This window comes from Leopardus geoffroyi, chromosome A3 (genome assembly GCF_018350155.1).
Source record: "Leopardus geoffroyi isolate Oge1 chromosome A3, O.geoffroyi_Oge1_pat1.0, whole genome shotgun sequence".
Taxonomy (NCBI): Eukaryota; Metazoa; Chordata; class Mammalia; order Carnivora; family Felidae; genus Leopardus; species Leopardus geoffroyi.
The window spans coordinates 18952700-18979249 of record NC_059336.1 but is presented as its reverse complement, the minus strand read 5'-3'; the positions used below and the strand labels follow the sequence as shown (position 1 = coordinate 18979249).

Here is a 26550-nt window from a genome sequence, read left to right as displayed (position 1 = left end):
AAGATGTCTTTCTTTTTACTTGGGTCTTCTTTAGTCTCTTTTGATACTGTTTTGTAGTGTTTGGTGTATGAGTCTTTGGGCTCTCTAGTTATTTTGTTCTTTTGAGGCGACTGTAAATGAGTCTGTTTTCCTATTTAGATTTTTCACTTCTAGTATATAGAAACACAACCGATTTTTGTGTGTTGACTTTGTGTCCTGCAACTTTGCTGAATTCTTTTGTTATGACAGTTATTTTTGTGGAAGCTTAAGGGTTTTCTACATATATGATCATATCATCTGTGAAGAGAGATAATTTGACCTCTTCCTTTCCAAGTTGGATGCCTTTATTTTTCTTGACTAATTGCTCTGCTAAGATTTCCGGTAGTAAGTTGAAATAGAAGTGGTGTGAGTGGGCATCCTTGACTTGCTCCTGATCTTAAAGGAAAAGCTTTCAGTTTTTTACCATTAAGCATAATGTTAGCTGTGGACTTTTCATATATGGCCTTTATTATGTCGAGGTAATTACCTTCCATTCCTAGTTTTTGGAGTGTTATCATGAAAGATGTCTAATCTTATCAAGTGCTCTTTCTGCATCAATTGAGATAATCCTATGGTTTTGGTCCCTCAGTCTGTTAATGTGGTATATTACATTGATTTTCATAAGTAGTACATTCCTTGGGTTCCAGGAATAAGCCCACTTGGTTATGGTATATAATCCTTTTTTTTTTTTTTTTAATTTTTTTTTTTTCAATGTTTATTTATTTTTTTGGGGACAGAGAGAGACAGAGCATGAATGGGGGAGGGGCAGAGAGAGAGGGAGACACAGAATCGGAAACAGGCTCCAGGCTCTGAGCCATCAGCCCAGAGCCCGACGCGGGGCTCGAACTCACGGACCGCGAGATCGTGACCTGGCTGAAGTCGGCCGCTTAACCGACTGCGCCACCCAGGCGCCCCTATATAATCCTTTTAATGTGCTATTGAATTTGATTTACTAGTATTTTGTTAAGCACTTTTGTATCAACAGTAATCAGAAATATGGTCAGTGGCTTTTTTGTTATATCTTTGTTTCAGTATCAGGGTAATGCTTACCTCATAAAATGAGTTTGGAAGTGTTCCCTTCTTTTCAATTTTTGGAAGAGTTTGAGAAGGTTTGGTGTCATTTTTTTTAAGTGCTTGGTAGAAATATCCAGTGAAGCTGTCTGGTCCTGGGCTTTTCTTTGTGGAGAGCTTTTTGATTACTGATTCAAGTCTCCTTACTAGTTAGAAGTCTGACCAGATCTTTAATAGTTCCTCATCATCTAGTCTTGGTAGGTTGTGTGTTTCCAGGAATGTATCCATTCTTTCTAGGTTACCCAATGTGTTGGCATATAATTGTTCCTAATAGTCTCCTGTGATCCTTTTAATTTTTGTGGCATCAGTTGTACTGTCTTCTCTTTTATCTCTGATTTTTGTCATTGGGTCTCCTCTCTTTTTTCTTAGTCTGGCTAAGGGCGTGCCAATTTGTTTTAAGGGTGTGCCAAAGTTTGTTGATCTTTTCAAAAAACCAACTCTGTTTCACTGGCTTCTATTGTTTTTCTATTCTGTATTTTATTTTTGCTTTCATCTTTATTGTTCTCTTCCTTCTGCTAACTTTGGGATTAGTTTGTTCTTTTCCTAGTTCCTGGAGGTGCAGAGTGATTTGTTGATTTGAGATCTTCCTTTTTTTAAATGTAAACATTTACCACTATAATTGACCCTCTTAGTACTGCTTTTGCTGCATCCATAAGTTTTGGTATGTTATGTTTGTGTTTTCATTTGTTTCAAGATATTTTCCAGTTCCCCTTGTGATTTCTTTGACCCATTGGTTGTTCAAGAGTGTGTTGTTTAGTTTCCACATATTTGTGGATTTTCCAGTTTTCTTTTTGCTAGTGATTTGTTTCATTTCATTTCATCTCATTTCCAACCACAAAGAAATGTGGTTGGAAAAGGCACTTGGTATAATTTCAATCTTTTAAAATTTGTTAGGGCTTTGTTTTATGTCCTAATATATGATCCATCCCAGAGAATGTTCCAGGTGCACTTGAGAAGAAGGCGCATGCACATTCTGCTGTTGTTGAGTGGAGGGTTCTGTATGTGTCTCACAGGTTCAAATGGTCTCTACTATTGTTTCGGTCTAAACTCTCATTTTTTAAAAGATTTAGGGAATGAAGGAAAAGAGAGGGAAACGTCCTGAGATAAAGGATTTCTACCAGAAACCACAACAAACATGACACCTAGTAGTGAAACACTCAACTCAGGAACAAGATAAGAATTCCCACTATCATTATTTAACATTGTAATGGGATCCTAGACAATAAGATGAGACAAACTGGTGTTATTTGCACATGAATAAGAAAATCTCCTGAAAAACTGTTATAACTAATAAGAGGACTGGGTAAGAGGATGAGATAGGGGCTCCTAGGTGGCTCAGTCGGTTAAGCATCCAACTCTTGACTTCGGCTCAGGTCATGATCTCATGGTCATGAGATCGAGCCCCACATTGGGCTCTGTGCTGATAGTGCAGAGCCTGCTTGGGATTCTCTCTGCCCCTCCTCTGCTTATGCTATCCCTCTCAAAACATAAATAAGCTTAAAAAAATGATGAGATACATTTGCAATACACACAAATCATTACATTTCCCCTATGCCAAAAATAATCCATTAGAGAAGGAAATGGGAGGGGGTGGTGGAGAGCCCATTCACATTAACAACCAAAACTGGAAAAGATCTCAGAGTAAACCTTTGTAAAAACATGGGCAATATCTATATGGCAAAAACTGCAAAACTCTAACAAGAACAAAAAAGAAGACCTAAATAAGTGGAGAGTCATAGTATATTCCTGGAGGCAAAGATTCAGAACTATGTAGATGTCAGTCCTCTCTAGATTAATCTCTAAATCCAGCACAATCACAATCACAATCAAAATGCCAGCAGGTAATGCAAGTACTGTAAAATGGGGACGGTAAAGTCTAGGGGATGAGGATGTGGGTGTTCACTATAAAATTAGTTCAATTTTTCTGTATGTCTGAAAGTTTTTATTAAAAAAATGTTTGAGGAATTGCCATCAGGATTCTTTATAGAATTTGACAAGCTAAATCTGAAATTCCTCTGGAAGGCAAAAAGCACAAAACAGCTTTAAGTTTTAAAACAAAACTATTTAGATGAACTTGCTTTACAAGACATCAAAACATATTTTTTTAATGTTTATTTATTTATTTTTCAGAGCACGCACAAGCAGGGGAGGGGCAGAGAGAGAGAGAGAGAGAGAGAGAGAGAGAGAGATGGAGACACAGAATCCAAAGCAGGCTCTGACAGCACAGAGGCCGGTTTGCGGCTCACACCGCAAGATCATGACCTGAGCCAAAGCTGGCTTCTCAACCAACTAAGCCACCCAGGTGCCCAACATCAAAACATATTTAAAACTTGAGGGGTGCCTGGGTGGTTAAGCATCCAACTCTTAATTTTGGCTCTGGTCATGATCTCATGGTTCGTGAGATCGAGACCTACCTTGGACTCTGCACTGACTTCAGGGCCTGCCTGGGATTCTCTCTCTTCTCTCTCTCGCTCTCTCTCTCTCCGCCCCTCCCTCGCTCTCTCTCTCAAAAATAAACATTAAAAAAACATTTAAAGCTTGAGTAATTAGAATAGTGTATTATCAGCATAAGAAATGATAAATGGATGAATAGATCATCTAGATACACTTTGCATATATGGAATTTTCAGAGTATGAAAACAGTGCTATTTTTAAATCAGTTGGGAAAGTGAGGCAAATTAATAAGTATTAGAGCAACTAAGTTCAATCCTCACCAATATTTTAAAGAAAAATAATTTCCAGGTGAATTTAACAGAGAAATACAACAAACAAAATCACAAACATATTAGAAAAAATTCAGTAAAAATCTTTTTAAGTTGTGCTGAAAATTTTTTCTGTGCAAGACTTAAAACCTAGCAACTGCAAAAGAAAAGGATGATTGATTTGACTTCATAAATATGATAAATTTTGACTACTAAAGGAAACCATTAATAAGGCTTAGATATAAGTGACACACTGGGAGGAAATTTATAAGATGACGATAATGTTTACAATGTATATGACAAAAATACTAGAAAGGGGGCAAGGAAATGAACAAGCAAATTACCACAAGCTATTAACTAGAAAATATGCTCAACCTCACTGGTAATTAGGGAAATGAAAATTAAATTAAAAATGAGGCTCGGGGCACCTAAGTGGCTCCTTCCATTGAGCATCTGACTTTGGCTCAGGTCATGTCCTCATGGTTGCTAAGTTTGGGCCTGCACTGGGGTCTGTGCTGACAGCTCAGGGCCTGGAGGCTGCTCTGGATTCTGCGTCTCCCTCTCCCTCTGCCCCTCAGCCTCTCGTGCTCGCTCACTCTCTCTCTCTCACTCTCTCTCTCTCAAAAATAACATTAAAAAAAATTTTTTTAAATGAGGCTCTTCCTCCTTCTTCACAGATTGACAAAAATCAGAAAAACAGACTGTGTCATATTCATGCAATAGGAGAGTATAAATTGGTGAAATTTTTATGGAGGTCAATTTAGCAATAGCCATCAAAACTTGAAAAGGCCTTTCCTTTTATCTAGTCATTTCACTCTGAAAAGCCCACATAATCTGATGAAGTACAAAAATACATGCACATGATCACAAAGATCTCAATCAGGTTATCCACTGCATCGTTTCGTAGTAGCAACAACGTCCATTAGTCGGGTGGTGATGAAACACACAATAGAGCTAGCACTAGGAAATGAAACGCAGCCATTTAAAAAGGTTAAGACCTATGGGTACTGATGTGAATACATCTCTAAGACGTATTTAAATAATAATATATAATGTGCTGCAAAATATGTTTCATTTTTTAAAGAACAATCTTTGTAGACTTATATTTGCTTGAATAGAAACAGAATTTAAAAGAACAAAGAATAAATACTGATCCATTGAATAGTGAGTGATTTTATTAGGACAGACAGGAACATTCACCTTTTTCTTGTAACTTTGTGCTTTCTATATTGTTTGAATTTGTTACAGTCATGTGTTGCTTTTTAAATATTTATTTATTTTTGAGAGAGCGCAAGTGGCGGCGGGGGCGGGGGCGGGGGGGGGAGAGGCGAACAGAGGATCCCAAGCAGGCTTCATGCTGACAGGCTGACAGCAGTGAGCCTGATGTGGGGCTCGAACTCACGAACCACGAGATCATGACCTGAGCTAAAGTCACTCAACCGACTGAGCCACCAGGTGCCCAATGTATTGCTTTTAATTAAAAAATATCAGTAGAGGGGCGCCTGGGTGGCGCAGTCGGTTAAGCGTCCGACTTCAGCCAGGTCACGATCTCGCGGTCCGTGGGTTCGAGCCCCGCGTCGGGCTCTGGGCTGATGGCTCAGAGCCTGGAGCCTGTTTCCGATTCTGTGTCTCCCTCTCTCTCTGCCCCTCCCCCGTTCATGCTCTGTCTCTCTCTGTCCCAAAAATAAATAAATGTTGAAAAAAAAAATTAAAAAAAAAAAATATATCAGTAGATATTAAAATAGGTAAAATTAATAGTGCCAGTGAGCAGTACACCCTGCAAATGGAGAGGCCAGCATATGGGGTGGTTGTAAGTCGCTCACACAGAGCAGGGAGGTTCGATGCAGGTTATCTGCACAGGAAGGGTGCCCAGGCTTTGTCAACATGGAGCCCCTAAGTGGTATCACTATCTTGTCATTTACTTGCTAAGCCTGACTTGTGGAGGTCATTTGCCTGGAACAATACATGATAACTGCTGTGGCCTGGACTAGGGAGGTGGAGGGATGGTGACCACTCACGGTCTTAATCCATCAACGAATCTGACCAATTCAAAGAACGCTTGACACCCTGAAATCCATAAGGGCACAAATGGAGGCAGAATCCTTGCAGAATTTTGATACTTAAAAAGAGCCCTACTTACAGAATTTTGATACTTAAAAAGAGCCCTACTTACAAACATCCTAAATATCACATATTTGCGTGGAGTTGCACACAGTAGCTGAAAAAAATCAGTGAACCCCTTAAGCACCCGAAGCATGTCAACAAGTTGTATTGGAGCCAGATGTGCAAACAAAACAAAACAAAAAACCCGGCAGGTTCTCATATGAATTCAGTCAGGGCTATAAGTGATCGAACGTGTGGATACCTTTCAGGATCACTGTTCAGCATGAGTCAAGTGATCCCAGCAGTGGGGATCAGTGGCTGGTGCTGAGAACCACTGCCAGAAGCTCCGAATTGAATCAATAGGTTCCATCTGAAGAGACTTCTGCAGTCTAAGATAACACCACACACAAGAGGATCAATTTGCACCGATGGCGCCACCGCTATGCTAGAAAGAAAGGCCGAGAAATTTCCATGACCAACTAGGAAACTGGATTTACTTCCATGTTATCACTCAAAGTGCTTCATAGCCTGCAAAGTACTTTCATTTCTTTTGATCCATCGCCCTAGCCTTCCAAGTCGCCGGTGGTTATTGTCCCTTCCCCCATCTTCGCATTGAGGTGACGTGACAAAGTCACACAGCAGATCTGTGGACGAGCCTGATATTCTGACTAAATCCCATGTTGTTTTTTAGACCATATTCACTCTGAATACCAACTGAATAATAAACCCACTACCTTTAATTATTTTTACATTATTTACATTATTAATTCTATTATTTTGAGCCTACTTACCAAGGGCTCAAAGGTTTTAGAAGCTGAATTATTCCAGTGTTGTCTTTTTTTTTAATTAGGATTTGACAGGGCTACCATGATCCTTAATATGTATAACATTTTACACTGTCAGAAGAGGGGGCACGTTATTTACTCCTATGTATGACTACAGAGTTCTGTTACAGCAGGGCCAAGTGACTAGACCAAGTCAGTCATCAGGAATCTATAACAAAGAGAACACAAGGGAACCGTCCATCCTCAGGAATGTGTGTGGGCAGAACCTTGGCAGGCCAGCAGATCTGCTGGCTACAATTATCAGGTTTTGCTGAAACAAAGAAAGGAATCACAAAGAGTTCAAGCCTGTTTCTAAGCCGAATCCTCAAGTGTCAAAGCAACGCCAAGTCCAGTGCTGGCCTCCTTTTACGCTCTGGGTTGTAAGGGACACAATACTTTGTGCATTCAGTAATCACCCTTCAGTGGAGGGCTTGGGGCCAGAGCCCTCTACTTGTTTATTCCCCTCAACTCATTCTTGTTTCTCTCAAGTCACCAACAGAAATAGCCTGCTCCAGTCAGATGTTATCACCTTTTCCGTGAACACAAATTTATTCCTTCTCAAGCTCAGAAAGGTGATTATGATATAAATACAGAGTACCCAGAATTAAAGGGATTTTAGAGACCACATCAGTCTCTAATCACTCATCTTTGCATGAATTATGTTGAAAATATCACTAACCAGTTAGGAAAGCCTATGCTTGAATACTTCCAGAGACAGGAAGGTCAGCACCTATTGAGGTTGAAAAGAGGTTGGAAATGGTTCCTTGCAGTAAACGGAAAGCAATTACCTTCTTTTAGGTTCCGCTCTCTACATTTTTCACTCAAAATAGTTGAAGACTTACTATGTGCTAAGTACCATGTGCTAGATACTGGGTATATAAAGATTTTTAGAATTGTGCCACCCCTGTTCTCAAGAAGCTAATTGTTGAGGCTGTGAGGCTACTGGCCAATATTCTGGAGCTCCCTCGCCTACGGGTCACGTTGGATTTCCCTGACCACCTGCAATTAGTTATAACCAATGGAATGTAGACAAGTATGCCATCTCTAGGAGAAAGCTTTAAGAGAAAGTACAATGTTCTGCTTCACTATTTACTCTCTGGCCCACAACTGGCAGTGTTCCAGATTGTGCCTACTCTGTTAGCATAAAGTGAGAACAAAAGCTGACCCACAATGTATACACACAGTGCGAGTAAGAAATAACCTTTGCTGTTTTAAGCCACTGAGGTTTTTGGACTTGCTTGTTACTATGGCATAATCCAGCCCATCCTGACCAATACACAGTATAAGGGAAGCCTGACAAATCAACCAAAGTCAAACAAGAAGCCAGGTACCATAGTGGAGGCACGCATGGGATTCAGTGAGGGTGTGGGAAAAGCCATACCACCTAAGTTATCCGGAGGACTCGGCTAAGGCCTCACAGAACAGGTAACCTTTGAATTAGAAGTTAAAGGATGAGTAGATACTGTTGAGAAGAGTGTTCTAGACAGGGAACACTCTATGCGAAGCCACCGAGGGAAGAGAAAACATGGTGTGTTCAGAGAATTACAAGGAGCTCAGTTTTGCTGGCATATGCAATCTGACTGGGGTGGATTTATCGTGAAACAAATGAAGCTGATGCTTTGGAGACCCTCACTGCACAGGCATCTTCAGTGGCCTCTATCTATTATTTTTTATAAATTTATACTTATATTCTTTATACTTTCTTTAGGAAGGCCTCTCTCCTAACGTCAGGTTGCACAAGAGCTAGATGTGCTTGGGATGGGGTGGAGGGGAGTAAGGAAATGATTCCAGGTCTACAGATCTTCTCTGTGGACCTAGTAATCTTCCACAGAACACCTTCTCAACATTTCAAAAAAGGGATCCTATTCCCTAGGAGTCTTTTCCCCATTCTTGTTCCTGCACTTCGTGTCACGGGTTGGACCGTCTGCGCCTCCCCATTGCTTTTCTCTGAACGTGTTCTTATTTGTCTACAGCCCTCTTAGGAGCGGCGCCTGAATCGAAACTGAATCCTCCAGATACAGTCTGAATGGATTTAGCATTCTCCTTAATGACACTTCTTGTGTCATACTTGATTTCTCCCCATGTTGTTACCCAAATGATGCCTGAGTATTTACACTGCGAGATTCCTCAAAAAATAGGGATGAGTGCTCCTGGATTTAATTCACATCACCAGTACCAGTACCAAAGTACACTTGTTTATTTTAGTTTAGGTTTGACAGACTCTGAGGAACAAGTTTGGTAAAGAAAAGAGAGAGAGTTCATTTAACAACTGTTTGCTAAGCACCTACCCTGTGCCAGGCACTGTTCTAGATGCTTTAGTATGAGCAAGATCTAAAAAATAAATAAATAAATAAATAAATAAAGATCTCTACCTTCCTGGAGTTTACATTCTAGTTTGGAAGACAGACCATAAAGCAAATAAATCAATCAAATTGTAAGTGCAATGGAGAGAAATAAAGCAGGGAAGGGAGAAGGAGTCCACACTGGGTGGGGAGGGATGAGGCTGCAGTGTGAAACGTGGTTTCTGGAATGGCCTGAGAACATGACACGGGAGCAGAGACCTGGAGGTGAGGCAGGGAGCCATCTGGATGTGTGGGAAGAGCACACAAGCTGGCATGGACCCTGAAGTGACAATGTGCCCGGCTGGTTCAAAGGCCAGCATGGAGGCCAGGACAGACGGGTGGGAGGAGTCGAGAGGGTGGGAGAAGACAGGGTCAGAGAGGTGAGGAGGCCTACTGTGCAGAGCCACGTGCCATGACGACCTGGTTTCCCTGAGGTGGGCAGAGCCACGGGGAGCGCTTGGAACAGAAAGGGCTGACCCGATCCAACTTGTGTCTCCAGGTCACCTCTGCTGGCTGCGTGGAGAACAGACAGCAGGAGAAACAAGTGGAGAAGCGGGAAACCTGTCAGGAGGTTATCCGGGCAGCAGATGACAGCAGCGTGGACCAGGATGGTGCAGATGGAGGCAGAGACGTGGCTGGATTCTAAATACGTTTTCAAAGTAGAGCCGACAAGATTTCCTGAAGGACTGGATGGAGTGTGTGGACACTATATCCATAGCAATCAGGGAGACCTCCTGGGTTTCTGATCTGAGGGACTTGAAGGATGGCCCTGCCATCAACCAAGATAGGTTTGAACCTGGGAAGCTTACTGCAAAACTCAAAAGCAAACCTGTGCTGTTAAGACTGGAAGGTTCCTTGCCAGGTGAAAAACTGGATGGGGCCAGTTTGGTCAGAAGCATTTTAGAGAACTAACGGTCAGGCCGCTACTGAGCAGTGAGGCCGTGCAATGCCAATGCTCCGAGTGAAAAGACTGTGGTCTTTGCCAAAACCTGCTCACCGCAAAAGCCAAGGGAAGGCGGACAGAGGGTGGGCAGGGTGGGGGATGAGGAGTTGGGGACAGGAGGAGGCTGGGAGCAAACCTTGAGGGATCAAAGGATACCCTGAGAGTCAACCAGTCAGAGCCTGCACGCTGGGAAGCACGGGGCAGCTCCTTGCAAACTTAAACATATTATGTTACTTGCATCCTAAATTTTGTTTCAAATACAAAAGTAAATCACTTTATTAAATTTAAGACTAAAAATTTTAAAAAGCAATATAAATGGTTTGTTCTGGATGTGGTTTTACTTCTGAATTACATTTGTTTTGTTTTAATTGAATTTTTCCAATGTGGGTGAGAGAGTTTACGGGCTAACTAGCTTGCAGGAGACTGAGCCTGCTTGAACCTCTCACGAACATTCATTTAAAAAAGAACTCTCAGGCTCTCTCCTGTGGATATGATGCTCCTCCGCCTCCTTCCAGGCTCAGTCTGCACCGATGACTTTCTTCAATGGCCTCACTACAAAGCCCAGCAAGACTGTACGCAGGAGAAAGGATACTGATTTCACTCCCAGTAAGAGAAATGCTAATTAAAAGCACTCAGATTCTTTCTTTTGCTTACTTTGGAAAAGCTCAGAATGTCTGACAATATACTGATTTGGCAAGGGTTTGAGGAAGTAAGGCACTCACACTGCTTGCAAGAGAGAAAACTGGTAAAACCTCTGTTGAGAACTATATAACAATAGCTAACAAAATTACAAATGCTTATTCCCTTTGAGTCAGCAAGTCGGCCTCAAGGAACATGGCCTGCAGATATACTTGTACACGTGTGCGATAGTGGACATGCAAGGTAATCCACTGTCCATGCTGTAATAACACGGGACTGGAGATAGCCTCCTTGTCCACAACACGGCCAGTAGGATAATATGCACCTGTGAAAAGGAATGAGGGAGCACTTTTTATACTACTATGGATTAATCTTCAAGACATCTTGATACAGGTTTTTAATTTTAATTAAAAAAGTTTTTTAGAGCAAGAGAGAGGGAGGGAGAGAGGGAGTGTGTATATGTGCACAAGCAGAGGAGGGAGGGAGAGAGAGAAAATCTTAAGCAGGCTCCATGCCCAGCGCAGAGCCCAACATGTGGCTCGATCCTACAAACTGTGAGATGATGATCTGAGCCAAATTCAAGAGTTGGATGCTTTTTAAAAAAGCAAAGTGCAGAAAGAAAAAAACACATGTGCTTAGGTATGTATACACTTAAAATATCTCTAGACAAATACATGAGAAGCTAATAACCATGGTTGCCTCTGGACAGGGGAATAGGGAGTCAGGGAAGCTTTTCCCAGTGAACCCTTTAAAATTCTCAACAATGTCAATGTACCACGTATTCAAAACAATTAGAATTTGAATTAATGTATAAATGGAAAAAATGTTAGCACATTTTCCAAAGTGTGTGGGCTGATATAGATAGCAACAAGTGAAAAGGTGAGTGGCTAATGGGGTTGGGGCAGAGGACAAGAACCTGTGATGAAGGTCAATGCCATGCGGCGCTCATTTACATTTCAAATTTCTAATAAATACAGATGGGCTTTTGGTTGAACTTCTGTAATGGTGTACATTGGCCACTTCATCTACAACTAAATATAATACAACATCTAAATATACTCCATCTGCTGCCAGCTTAAAGCCACTGTTCTAAAATAACTTAGAAACATCTAAGACAAAGGAATCAGACATATATGCAGACCAACATCCTTCCCAATTAAAGACTCCTACAGCAACCTGTTATCCAGTCTCTAGTTAGAGTAGCCCCGTGGTCCAGGAGCTCATTATCGCTTATAACCATTTATTGCGAAGTTCCTTTCTTAGGCCTGATTCCCAGGTTTCAGATCTGCCTTTTTTTTTTTTTTTTTTTAATGTTTATTAATTTTTGAGACAGAGAGAGACAGAGCATGAACGGGGGAGGGGCAGAGAGAGAGGGAGACACAGAATCGGAAGCAGGCTCCAGGCTCCAAGCCATCAGCCCAGAGCCTGACGCAGGGCTCGAACTCACGAACCGCGAGATCGTGACCTGAGCCGAAGTCGACGCTCAACCGACTGAGCCACCCAGGCGCCCCTCAGATCTGCCTTTTGAATGGACACAGAACAAGTGAACACCCTTCATTGTTCACTCTTCAGTCAACCACTCTGTCCACATAGCAGCCTGTGCACACTAGAGATGACCATTTCCCCTGTCAGCACTCACCTCTGCAGGGTAAGCATCCCAAACTCATTCTACACTTTCTGTAGTGACCTGCTCTTTGGATACACCTAATCTGTCCAGGTCACTCTCAAAATGTGGCAATTAGAACTAAGCATTCGAGATGCAGCCCCATCAGAAGACAATTACACAGGAGCAGTGCTGTAATGATTATACTATCACTACTAATACTACCAGAAACCTATCTAGGTGGATGTTTTACTTTCTTTTTCTCCCCATGCACATGAGGAATTTGAGGCCCAGAGGGGTGACGTGGCCCAGTGGAACAAGAGAACACTACTGGAATTTGGCAGGACTGGGATTCTTTCATCACAGGCCACTGGGCTGCACATTTTCAGACACTCGTCTATAATCCTGACAGAGGAGCTCTGGGCTTTCTTTCCCTTTGCCTCTTCGAATTCTACCTTCTTGTCTTGAGGGAATGTTTTCGTTTCTTGTCCTTTATTTCAGTCATGTTATCTGGATCAGTGAGGCCCCTGCAGACTCCCCTGGCGGTGGTGGTGGCGGCACACCTCTCTTCCTGAGAATCACAGCCCTCGTGAGCTCTTCTGGGAACATGTCTGCGTCAGGCCCCAACTTCCATGCTGACCAGTCCTCCACGCAGCACCCTGTCTCTTTCATAACATTTACCAAAACTGGTCACTGCATCTGCATTTACACCTTTTCCTGCTTACTGTCTCTCACCCCAGCTAGGCTCTAAGCTCTGTAACATCAGGGCCTATGGCCACGGTATCCTCAGTGGCGGGCACAGGGCCTGGCACATAGTAAGGATTTTCAGTGAATGAACGGATGAATAAGCGGAAGCTGAGAATGGGGCTACAAATCTAGTATCAGACAGGGCTGGGTCTGTCCCCAAACCCTTTCATTACGACCCGTGTATTCCTGGGCAAACAACTTCCTCTCTCATGATCGGACTTCCCAGTGGTAAGTGCAGATAACGATGCCTACCTCGCAGAGCTGGCACGCTGCTCAGTGAACTGATAGGGTTACAAAAGGATACAGCGTGCCTCCTGGTACACAGTAAGCACGCGATAAGTCACAGTCACTGCAGCAATCCGTGCTGCTCTAACTACCACGCACAGGCTAGCCACAAGAGGATGATAATCTAGTGTAACAGCAAAAGGTACATCCGTTGATTTATCCTGCTTGTGTTTTTAATTACGGTAAAAAAAAAAAAAAAAACATAAAATTTACCATCTCAACCATTTTTAAGTGTACTGCACAGTAGTCCAACTATATGCACACTGCCCTGCAACACGTCTTCAGAGTCCTTTTCCTCTTGCAAAATTGAAACTCTGTTTCCACCGAACAACTTCCTTTCCCCCCTCCCCCCAGGCCCTGGCAACCACCATTCCACTTTCTAACAGTCTGACTACTTTAATATCTCCTATATAGGTGGAACTACGCAGTATTTGTGTTTCTGTGACTGGCTTATTTCACTTGTAACAACGTCATCAAGGTTTATCATCTATGTTGTCCCAGGCAACATGATTTCCTTCCTTTTTAAGGCTGAATAATATTCCACCGTATACAGAGACCACATTTTCTGTATCCATTCATCTGTCAATGGACATTTAGGTGGCTTCTACCTTTTGGCTGTTGTGAATAATGCTATGAACATGGGTGTACAAATTTCTTTGAGACCCTGCTTTCAATTCTCTTGGATATATATGTATCACTGTTTTTTTAAAGTTTATTTACTATGAGATAGAGCATGCACGAGTGGTAGATAGGCAGGGAGGGAGGGAGAAAGAGAGAATCTCAAGCAGGCTCCACACTCAGCAGACAGCCCCACTTGAGCCCTGATCCCACAACCCGGGGTCATGACCTGAGCCAAAATCAAGTCAGACGCTCAATCAACTGAGCCACCCAGGCACCCCCATATATCATTATTTTTAAAGCTCTCCATAATCCAATGATGCCAGCAGCACGGCCCCAGTCATAGCAGTCCCATTTGCCTCCACCCGGCAGCTTTTGTCACCAAATCATCTCCCTCTTTAGCTCATTCCCCTGTCCTTTCTGATGTCCTCCAGGTTTCTCTATTTTTACTTTGACAAGTCAAATTTCAAATCTATTTCCTTATCAAGAAGGGAGGAAAGCTAATTAAAATTTTCCTTCATCCTCTCTGTTGGAAAATCTCCAGATCCCTTATCCAGAGTAGGGCAGCCCTCCAGGCCTGAGCAGAACGGAGTTGCAGGAGCCTGAGGCCCGGTCCCCAGAATACTGTGGGACTGTGGTGCTACCCCAGGTGGTCCAGGACAGTTTTAATATGTTCACTCTATAAGTAATGTTTTGAATGCTGTTAGTATTTCAGAAGGAAGTTGTCAGTTTCCCTTGACAGGCATGATTAAATAATATTCACTGGGTTTATCAGTCTTGTGACTTAGAACCAGAGTAGTTCTAGGCAAATCCACCCCTTATCTTAGGGTGTCTAACCATAAGGGACAACTGGATTTGATCAACAAGTTCCACATTTTCCTATAACTCTTCAGGGTCACACTCACTTTCATGTTGTTGTCCTGAGGGGTATCAGGACACAGGTGTTGAAAGCTAGATGGAAGATGCATTTGGGGCCTCATGGGGGCTCTTGGATCCGTCTGGAGCAACCTTAAGGTGCCAAGGTCCCCCAGGGGTAGGGACGAGCAATAGGTCTCAGCACCTGAGCCTCCTCTAGTCTATAAAACAGTAAAGTCAATGACAAATCATGAAAACAAGAGTGACCATGACTGTACAAATATAAAATACCAACAACCATCATCAAATACCCACAACCATCATCAAACTGGGAATAATGTACACGTGTCCCCCATTCCAACTCTCTTCCCGTGGTACACGAGTGCACACACACACACTCACCACTACCACGCTCAGGAGAGTGTTTGGGGACATGCAAACTAGTAAGCATATTTATGTTTTTTCCATGAGATTTCCAGTGCCTAAATCAAAAGTTTCTAAGAACTTCTCCTGATGGCATATATGAGAACGGATGTGATGTGTCACCCATCATAAACTTGGTAAAAGTTGTATTTGTTTATCTGTTTGTTAGGGCAGCTTTAATATTACATATTGGCTTGGTGGTGGTGTTTCTATGACAATCTTGGATGATAAAATTCATCTGACTTTAGTTAAAATGCCACTTAAGTCTCATAAGAATAGAAGTCGGCCCTTTAACTGGCTCTCTCCCATCCTCCCTCCTCCCCCTCCCCCGCAGAGCCAGCCTCCACCATCCAGCTTATTCAACTTCCTTGCTCAGTCGGTCTTTGGCACCCTGCAGGCTCCACTGCCTCCTCCCAGTCTGTCCAAACTACTTGCACCGAGGTCATTGGTCAAGTGGCTCTTCCCAACTTCTCAGCCAGTCTCAAAGTCATTCAGGACCCAAAGGAGGTTAAGACCCACGCCTCTACAAGCTCTTCACAAGGCAACAAACTCCCCCTGCCCAGGACCTTGCGATCTCCTGTCCCCAAGTGACACAGTGACATCCAAATTGTCCTTGCCAGCTCTAAACTATCTGTCAAGCTCCAAATCCATCACTTCCAACTGCCACTGCTCCCTGTAGTTCTTTAAAAGCTACACACTTAGTTTCTGCCTCTCCTCACCTGGCATTCACACCTCAAAAGAAACAGAACAAAATAAGCAAAAGACTCAGCCATCATGTTCTACTGCCTAGATCTTCATCTCACTTCCCACCATTCATCCAGATTTCCAAGCAACAGGTCTGATCTCCAAGTCACTCCTGCATCCTTTATGCAGCCCTCGCCCACCTTCCCCTTATCTGGCTGTTGTCAAATCCTAGAAGTCTATAAATGTTTCACATTGGACCTTCTGTCTACATCCTTGAGAGACATAGTCCAATGGTTAAGGGCATAATATCTGGAGCCAGACGGGCCTGGTTTATGTCCCGATTCTGCTACCTATGAGCTTTTACTGGTAACCTGAGCAAGGTGCTTGTGTCTTCGGTGTTTGCATTTCCTCTTCTGTAAGTGGAGGTGTTAGACTCAATCTCTCAGAGCTGCTGCAAGAATAAAGTGGAGGGGTAAGGGGTGCAATACTATGCCTGACACCAAGCAAGTGCACCACACACAAGGGCTACTGGCACATCCTGTGTGCTTTACTGTAATTCAGTCCCCCGTCTGCTCTGGCTTGGAGTCCAAAGCAACCCTTCAAGCTTCTAGCCCTTAGTTCTTTCTCCCCTTCTGTCCACTTCTAACACTGCCAGCAGAGTCAACATCCTTAAAAACAAATCTGCTTGTTTGGTTTAAAGAGTTTCTGCCAGGGTCAGAAAATTCTACACATACGCTGTTTGATACTGTAGCCATGAGCCACATGTGTCTACTCAGCGCTTCAGTTGTGGCTTGTCCAAATTGAGATGTACCATAAGGGTAATAATACACACGGGATTTGAAGACTTAATATGAAAATGAATGCAAAATAGAACAGAGTTCTTTATTTAAAGTAGTGACAGAACAAATGCTATCTAGTAGCTTTTAAATCACCCTTAAATTACCTTTTTGAATCAGTATGCTTATAGTTTTTGGTAGCTTATTTTTCTTAGTGCCTTCACTCTCATGTCTCCTTCATGTCTTTTCCCATTCTAAATGTTCATAGATGGTTTCAGAAGTTATTACATCTTTTTTTTTGGAAGGAGGGGGATTTAAAAAATATATTATGGTACAATACACATAATGTGAAATTTACCATCTTAATGATCGTTCACTGCATGGTGGCATTAAGTACATTCCCACTGTTGTGTAACCATCACTACCATCCATCTCCAGAACTCTTTTCATCTTGCAAAACAGAAATTCTGTACCCATTAAACACTAACTCCTCATCCCCTCCTCCCAGCCCCTAGAAGCCCGCTCTCTGTCTCTATGAATTTGACTACTCTAGGTACTTCATGTAAGTGATGTATGTATACAAGGACAGTATGTGTCCTTTTGTTACTGGCTTATTCTACTTAGCATAATGTCTTCAAGGTTCATCCATGTGTCAGAATTCCTTTAAAAGGCTGAATAACATTCCCTTGTATATATCTATACACCATATTTTATTTATCCATTCATCCATCAATAGACATCTGAGTTACTTCTATCTTTTGGCTATTGTGAGTAACACTGCCATGAACGTGAGATACACAAATAGCTCTTTAAGTCCTTGCTTTCAATCCTTTGGGGCATATGCCCAAAAGTGGAACTGCTGGATCATATGGTAGCTCTATGTTCAACTGTTTTTTTTTTTTTTTTTTTTTTTTTTTTAAGAGTGAGCAAGCAGGGGAGAGGGGTGGAGGGAGAGAGAGAATCTCAAGGAGGCCCCAAGCCCAGCGTGGAGCCCAATACAGGGCTTGAACCCATACCCTGGGGACTGTGACCTGAGCTGAAATCAAGAGTTGGACGCTCAACTGACTGAGCCACCCAGGCGCCCCCCTAAAACACTTTAAATCACAAATATGGCTTCCATTATATTTCTATTGACCAGCGCTGCTCTCGATGCTCTGAACTGGGGCCACCGGCAGTGTGGAGGACACCAGGTGAAACCGTGGGATTAAATGATAGTCTGCAAGCTCCCTTCCTCTTGTATTTATCATTACAGCGCTTATGGAGCAGGAGAGCAGTGTGGTTGAGAATCGAGGCTTTTTAATCAGGCAAGCTCAGGTTTCAGTCTTCACAACCCGCTCTGTCCAATATAGCAGCCACTAGCTATATATGCCTATTAAGTACTCGAAATGTGGCTAGTGCAAATTAAGATGCTGTGTATCAGATAATGACTAAATTTCAAAGACTGAGTACAGAAGAAAGTGATGTAAAGTATCTCATTAGTAACCTTTATATTAATTACATGTTAAAATATTAACATTTTTGATAGACTGAGTTAAATAAAAATATATTAAAGTTAATTTGACTTTTTATCTTTTTTTTTTAATTTTTTTTTCAACGTTTATTTATTTTTGAGACAGAGAGAGACAGAGCATGAACAGGGGAGGGGCAGAGACAGAGGGAGACACAGAATCTGAAACAGGCTGCAGGCTCTGAGCGGTCAGCACAGAGCCCGACGCGGGGCTCGAACTCATGGGCCGTGAGATCATGACCTGAGCCGAAGTCCTGAAGTTGGACGCTTAACCGACCAAGCCACCCAGGCGCCCCGACTTTTTATCTTTAAAAGATTTTTTTTAGAGAGAAGTTTTAGTTGCACAGCAAGATTGAGCAGAAGGTATAGAGACTTCCCAAATCACCCCTACTCTCACATATACTTAGCCTCTCCCATTAACAACCTCCCCCACCAGAGTGGTACATTGGTTACAACTGATGAACCTGCATGGACACATCATTATCATCCAGAGTCCACAGTTTGCATTACAATCCATCCCTGATGCTATACATTCTATGTGCTTGGATAAATTTCTAATGACATGTATCTACCATTATAGTATCTTACAGCATAGTCTTATTGTCCTAAAAGCCCTCTGTGCTCTATCCCTCCCTCTCTCTAATCCCTGGCAACCACTAACCTTTTACTGTCTCTATAGTTTCTCCTTTTTCAGAATGTCATATAGTTGGAATCACACAGTATTCGCCTTTTTGAAAAACTGTCTTTTTACTTGGTAATATGCGTTTAAGGTTCCTCCATATCTTTCCAAGGCTTGATAGCTCGTTTCTTATTTTTACTTCTAAAATGTTGCTCTGAGAATTTTAAAATGACATATGAAGTGTACCTTATATTTCTGTTGGATACCTGTTGGCTTGGTATGGGCAGTTTTCAGTCTGGCATCTGCCTGCCTCTTCAGCCACTCAAGTTCACGTCTGGCCAACCCGAGGTTCGCTGCACCGTGACACACCGCCTTGCCTTCACATGTACTCGAGTCCCCTCACTAGAGCCTTCTCCAGCTCCATTATCCCTGAAGACTAATTCACGCTCAGACCCAGTTCAAATATGACATCTTCAATGCAGTTTTTCTTTTTAAAAATTTTTTAGGTTTGTTTATTTACTTTTGAGAAAGAGAGAGCAAGAGCACAAGGAGGGGAGGGGCAGAGAGAGGGAGAGAAAATCCCAAGCAGGCTCCATGCTGTCAGTGCAGAGCTCCATGTGGGGCTTGAACTCACGAACCGTGAGATTGTGACCTGAGCTGAAACCAAGAGTCAGATGGTCAACCAACTAAGCCATCCAGACGCCCTTTCAGTGAAGCTTTTCTAAATTTCTACTGATTTGCCACCTTTTATAGCACTTTATACTTTATACTGTCTCTTTAAAAAAAATATGTGTCTGATTTTCCTTCTAGATTGTGAGCTCTCCTTGAACTTAAGGAAGACGTCTTCTTCATCTTTGGGTCCTCAATCCCTAGCACAGATCCTGACACTCAGTAGGCACTCACAGATATTGAGCGAATAAATAAATGAAGGAAACACAACAAAATTCAGACTATCCTCCAAAAAGCTAACATATCCACTTAATAATCAGCTCAGAAAAGTATCCTAAATGCAACAAACCAGGCTGGGAGGGGGGAAAAAAAAGCTATAATTATTCACAAGCCAAAATTTGTGTTTTAAGTCAAATCAGCACGTTAATCATATTTATAAAGTGTGTCACAATTAAGAGGTAGTAAACCATCCCCCTAATGGTTAGCAGATCCTGAATGACTTGGAAATGTAGGGACTGGCTACAGAAACTGGATGGTTAAAACAACCACATTCTGAATTCATTAGCTGACAGCCCAGATCCCACCAGAATAGAGTCACTGAAACTGAGCCTTTGATGTAGTTTCCACAGAAAGCCACCAAAATGATTAAAGGGTTGGAAATGAGATTTATGGGGAATGGCCACAGGAACAGAGACAATTTTGCCTAGACAAGAGAAAAGGCCGAAGGGTGACTTAATAACCATCTTCAATCATTGTTATTACATAGACGATGGTGACCAGATGGTCTCCATTTCCACCAAAAAAAGAATACTGGAAATGGACTTAAGCTGCAGCATAAGAAAAGTTGTCTAGTTTTAAAGAAAGAACTTAACAACTAAGAACTAGCAGTATATAGCAAGAGGACGGGAATGTCTGTGGTGTAAGCTACTTCCAAATGCCTTTAATTACGCTGAGAAAGCAGTAAATGGGTAGGGTGTGTTTAGGCATTCGACAGTCTTTTGTTGAGGGCAAATCCTCAGCTGGTTAATCTTCAAACGAATCCCATAACATACAATCTTAGGAATGGAAAAGAAAGAAAAGATATGAAAATTGAAACACAGCACCCTCTGGTGTACATAGCTTTCAGTTGAGGAAGATTCTTGACATTTATCAGTATTTCTCAAAATATAAGGTCCAAACCAAGACAGAATCAAGAGAAGCTCGTACCAGGCGAGTCCTAGTGTTCATTTCATCACTACCTCCATCTTTATCCAGCACTTACTATGGCACTTCTGCCTTCGGAACCAAGAAGGCTCTTACACAGTCAACCTGAACTTCTGTAGATGTTAAACATGGCTATCTCTAGATCAGCTGGCACACAAACATTTCACGTTGAAGCATGGCAATGCTTTCTACCAGATCATTTGAATTTTGCCCTGCGCCAAAGAGGACCTTAAATACAGAACTTGGGGAACACTCTTCCAACAGGTGCCCCTGAGGTGTCACAGTGTACATGACCCTTCCTTATCAATGTCTCTTTGTCTCATGAATGACAACAGGCCACTTTTTACATCCTCCTAGGCTATATTGTCCAAAATGTTCTCCATATCCCTTCCTTTATTTTTAAGTACAAAAGATATTCTACGAACCCAAAAAGTCTGGAAATCACTCAAGAATGTTTTGAGGTCCTCTCCATATCTTCAGTCATCTTGGTGCTGGGTAGGAACTTCATTTATATGGCACAGACACTTCACGCATGTGACTCATCACTACTAGGCAGCTGGTATATCCTACGTGAACAAGACACAGGCCTGTGTCCAAGATTCACAGCCCAGTGGGGGAGACAGACAGATACAGGTGTAAAGCTGATGCTCAAAGCTATAAGTGCTAACAGAGAACAGGAAAAAGGCAGTGGAAACACAAGAGAAGAACTATCTGGATGTTCCCCAGGACAGAGTAGAACTTAACACCCTGCGGGAGCAGATCTTAAAGGGTGGGAAGGCATCGTCCAGGCAGGAGAGGAGCATGTAGCATTCTAGGTAGAAAGGCCTTAGGGCCTTAAAAACAACAAGAACAACAACAACTAAAAAACCTATGGCCCCCAGCCATGTCACCACTGGAAGAATGGGGCCATGCATCACGCATTCCCTTCTGCCCCACAGGTCTCCTTGAGGAGACATGAGCAATGCACCTGAACAAGCACATACCCAAGTGGCAACAAGCACACAAGCATGACACGGACTGGGCACTGGTCCAATGGAGGTGCAAACACACTGGAGCGGAGAGGATGGGAGGCAAGGGGCTGGCCTGGCTGGGAAGCTCCTGCCCGACAAGTCAGCAGCCTTGCTGGCACGCCTCTCCCTTGCAGCCCTGGTGATGATGTGCCATCACTGTGTAACAAGCTTCCTCCCCCACGAGACTGCAGGCAGAGGCGAGGGCTGTATCTCTGTATCACTATGCCTCTATCGCTCAGGTGTATGGAGCCGAAGCACAGTTTGAGGAGTAGACTAATTAGTCCATATGCATGATTAGGATGTAAAGAGCAGAGTCCAGGACCTAGAATCCCAAATACCTTCCTCTACCTGCTTCACCTTGTTCTGTTCTTCCTCATCAGCTACCCATCCTCACCTGGTTCATGTTTTCCTGTCCCTTTTGTTTTATCCTCATCAATCAACCCCCATCCTCCAACTGGGGAAAGGGGGCAGATATTCCTGTCCCCAGTTAAGAATGACCTATGTCAAACTGAAAAACAACCAAGCCAAAGAAGTACCAGGGAGCTGGCTTCTTGAGTACTCAAAAGAATGAGTGAGTACTGTGAGGGAAAAGAGAAACCCGAACCGGTTACAGGGTAAAAATAGGTCAGTGCTTGAAGACAGCCCTTCAGGTTACTGGCAGCAAGCCCCTTTTGCTTCTGACTCCAGTGTCACAAGAAAGTGGCAGCACAGTCTTAGAATAAGGGCTCCACAGCCAGCTGGCGGCCTCAGCCTGGTCTTCTAGAAGCAGCACACAGGGGCCAGGCAAATACTGGGGAGCTCAGCAAGCTTATGTCACTGCTGACATGTAATACCAGACTTGGTAAGTTTTGTTTTGTTTTGAACAAATCAGGAAACAATTCAGGGTTGTCCTTATGATAAGTCTCAGGGATCTCCCTTGCATTCAGCTTTACTTTATTCACCAGTAAAGACACGAATGGGATTCAGCTAGCTCACTTACACCTATGCAGGGCCAACAACAGCCTCTTTTCCGTGAGAGAGTTATAGTTATGAATTGCTGCAATGCTCTACTTGCAACAAATTTTATGTGTGTGTGTGTGTATGTGCGTGTGTGCAAGGCTGGAAGGGGTGTCAAAATTTTGGTTCTATGACAAGAAACCACTGTAAATGGCTCAAAAAAAAAAAAAGCTAAGAATTACTGGTCAAGAATCTGGCAAAATAGAAAAGGTAAAGAAAAGAGCATCTGAGAAATAGCAAAGAGCATATTTCATAATAGCAGTGATTGACATTTATAAAATGCAAGGTTCCAGTCTGGTCTTCTGACACAGTAGTTCTAAGAGGTTCCAGAACAATCCACTGATATATTCCTCTATAAAAATACCTCTGGTTCATATAGTATCTGGTATACAGTCTTTCCAAAGAACAAGATCTGAGGTAAGGGGTCTGCGCGGGACCACTCACCTTCAGCAGCGATGATGTGTACATAGCGGGCATCTATTAAACACACGAGTGACAGGAGTTCACCTGCAGTGTCCTGCTTTACTAGCAATAAAAAGGGGGTATAATTACAAGTATTCCCATCCAATACCCAATGTGTTGCATGAGATTGAACTTCAGTTCACTTCTCTTGCTATAAAAGCACTCAAATACCCAGTATTTGTTCACATGTCTGTATAGCTCACAGGTGCAGGATCTGGAAAGCTGAACTGAATCTTAATGTAGACATCTAAATTAATTAATTAGAATTTATATCTCAGCTATTTCTAACAAATGTTGGGATAACAAGACTAAACAGAAGGAGATAAAGGATGATAAAGGATTCAGAGAAAGAATTAGAGAAAGGAAGGGAAGGAGGGAGGGTGGGAGGGAAAAAGGAAACACTTAAGCAATGCCCTCTCTACCACAAAAAATTTTTACGAAGTTTACATGACACTTTAACACCTATTCAATGTGAAAACACATGACAGAAACTTATACATTCAATATTTTTACCTAAATTTTTATTTCACTAATCAAAATCTTCAGATAAATTTGAAAATATTAATATATGGGCAAGAAACTTCCTTAATTTGTAGAAATACATAAGCAACTCATGCTTTGCCAAAATGGAGCACTCTAACCTGCTCCCCCTTTCCTCCAAGGTAAGAGTCTTGGTCCATAGATTAGAATCACTAATATATATATATAAAATAGAAAGAAATTTATCTACCAAGCACCATTTGGATTCTAAGGTACAAGTAATCCAATGCAAATGACCTATATTATAAAGGGGGTTTACTAACACAGGTCATGAAGAACCCACAGGTTGGGTTTGATTCCTTTGCTCTACAATAAAAGCAAGGCCTGTTTTCTTTCTCTCTACTCTGTTAGCTGTATCCTAGGAGTACCTTCCCTAATCAAGGCAAGATGGCTATAGCAGTCCCAGGCTTCATGAAGGACACAGAAGGACACAGAGAGGACTCTCAAAACACCGAGGAGCCTTCTTCCCAAATCCTCAGCAAACATTCTGATGGCCTGAACTGGGTCACATGCCTAGCACTGAACCTTGGCACTGACTGCCACTGGGTTAATCACTGTGGCAACATGCGAGGGGTTACCTGACTGGGTTTACACAATCAAGATCCACCCCTGGAGCTGAGAGTGAGATGAATCCCTCTCTACTGGAAGACAAAAATAAATATTGTCTGTTTGCTAGGGAAGGGAGTGGGGAAGTGGAAGAGATGGGGCAGGGGGGCGGCGGGGACAGTTACAATGTTCTCCACTTCTCACCTGGTACTATATTCAACTTGGAGATCTCTAGTTATCAAGGGCAAACAGGGAAATGCATTTTGAGTGGCACTTCATTATTGAATGAAGATGGACATTCACTCTTACACAAAGTGTCTTGGAGGTAAACTCAAGGAGAAACATATCTCAGAACTCTATGTAAGGAGAAATGGGTAATGGCGAGGACGCAGGCTAAATTTGGTAAAACACAAACAGCCACTCTTTACACTGACCCTCCAGAAGACAGAGGACATGGCAGTAAATCATAACCAAGTGAAGTTATTTCAGCAAAGGATTGAGATGAAATGGTCTAGATGTCTTCCCTTCAAATGATCTAAATTACTGCAAAGAGTAGGGACTGACTTATCTTAGATTCCTTCTTATGTATCAAATTTCTAGAACTCAGCTAAAACACTTTTAAAACACGACCTCTAGAGGTTTTTTTTAAAGTTATTGCCATCGTCAAATTATCCTCTTGAGCATGTGTTTGTATGCAGATGTGTGTCCCTGTCACCATTTCAAATAAAAATATTTGAGTGCTATGAGATGGTCAGCTCTGTGCTAAGAAATGCAGTAGAAACAGGAGAATTCACAGCCACAATGTCTCTGTGCTTAAGGAGAACCCCACCACCACCAACACTGACCGAAAAAAATTACTCTATGTCAGGCACTGTGCCAAGTGCTTCACATTTACTTCCCCATTTAATTTAGTCCTCACAACAATCCTATGAGCTAAGTATCATCAATCGATTTTCCAAGTTGAGAAACCAAAGTTAAATAGCTAAGTAACTTCACTCAGGTCACACAAGCAACAGGCAAGGCTGGGATTCAAATCTGGGTCTTCCTGATCTCAAAGCTAGGCTCTTAACCCACCTCACATCTGGTTGGCAAGAAAACAGACACGAACATCCCGCAAGAGCGAATAGTACTAGAGAGTATGTTAAAGTGAAAAGCTCAGTCCCGGGACGTAGAGTTAAGTTCCCCAGGATTTGGAGGAAACCAAAGGCGGCATGTGGTGTGAAGATGAACCATCATAAGCTGCTGTTAGTTGTGTGAGCCCTACCGATGCTGACGTCCAGCTGATCACACACCATCTATCCCCTGGCCTCTGACTCATGACCTACTCATGTAATATCTCTTGATTATTTAGCCACTGATAAAAATGGACGGCCGATGACATTTCTGAGGACGTTTTATAGCTATTGCCAAGGGTGGGATCAGTTCTTCCTTTGATATGCACACACAGCCTTATTGTCTGTTCTAGAGATAAGGCCATATATAAAAGGAGTAAGTTTGAAATTCTCTGGTAATGTTAGACGGTATTTCCACTGTTTGGATATTGAGATGGTTTTTATAACCCTAGCGCTAGGAATACATGAAAATTGCCTTTGCACATGGGATCTACTTATCACTAAACACTTAGCAGTGTGGAAAAAAAGGCAAATGTAATATAATGTCTGAACAAAATGTAAGACTACTTCCTCTGTGCTGGTCTTCATGTACCAGAAAGTCGTGGGAGTGAATGGATGCAGTGTCTTTCTCATGCCTCAGCAGCCTCCTTACAAAGCAGCTGACTTCTCCTCACCTCAGGTCAGGGTGACCTCCCAACCTTCAGGGTATGGTTCCAGGGCCCCAGAAATCTCAAAAGAGAAATATCTCCTTATAAAACAGTGGGGAGCCAGAAGCCAGTGAGTCAGTGGGAACAGGTGAAAATTTCAACACTCTGGTACTTCTACAATGAACAGGTTGTGCTACCAGCCCGGTGTCAGTAGGGTTTCTCCTCATTCTGATGGGTGTAATGGTGAGGTGCCGCCTGGAATTAAGATTGCTGCTATCAAGGCAACGGGAAATAAATCCGTTTTCGGGGTCATATCGGATTCATTTTTCAGGTTCAACCCACATTTGACTGACTACTGTGTACCAGGCTCTGTGCTAACATCTCCTCACAGCCTCAAACAAACCCAGGAAATGGACGTTATCTCCACCTTACCTATGTGGAAGCTGAAGCTCAGGGAAGTTACTTCTAGGGCCACAGTGCTGGAATGTTATAGTTAGTTATCAGACTGGATCTCCTAATGCCAATTCCAGTGTTCATTCCATGTTGTATCACGGACTCTCCTAGCGAAAAAGATTTGGGGCCTTGGAATATTATTACTCTAGAAAC

At 42.5% G+C, this 26550-nt stretch overlaps 1 protein-coding gene across 12 annotated transcripts in view; it reads right to left on the bottom strand.

Moving 5' to 3' along the window:
* ZHX3 (zinc fingers and homeoboxes 3) overlaps positions 1-26550 on the bottom strand; it is a 131174-nt gene that overhangs the window by 20364 nt on the left and 84260 nt on the right. Inside the window, exon 3 of one of the 12 annotated variants that reach the window (XM_045444598.1) lies at positions 6157-6339. The exons of the other annotated variants lie outside the window; for them this stretch is intronic. The gene's annotated coding sequence lies outside the window, so the exon portion shown is untranslated. The remainder of the gene's footprint in view (positions 1-6156; positions 6340-26550) is intronic. 12 annotated transcript variants of the gene reach the window in all.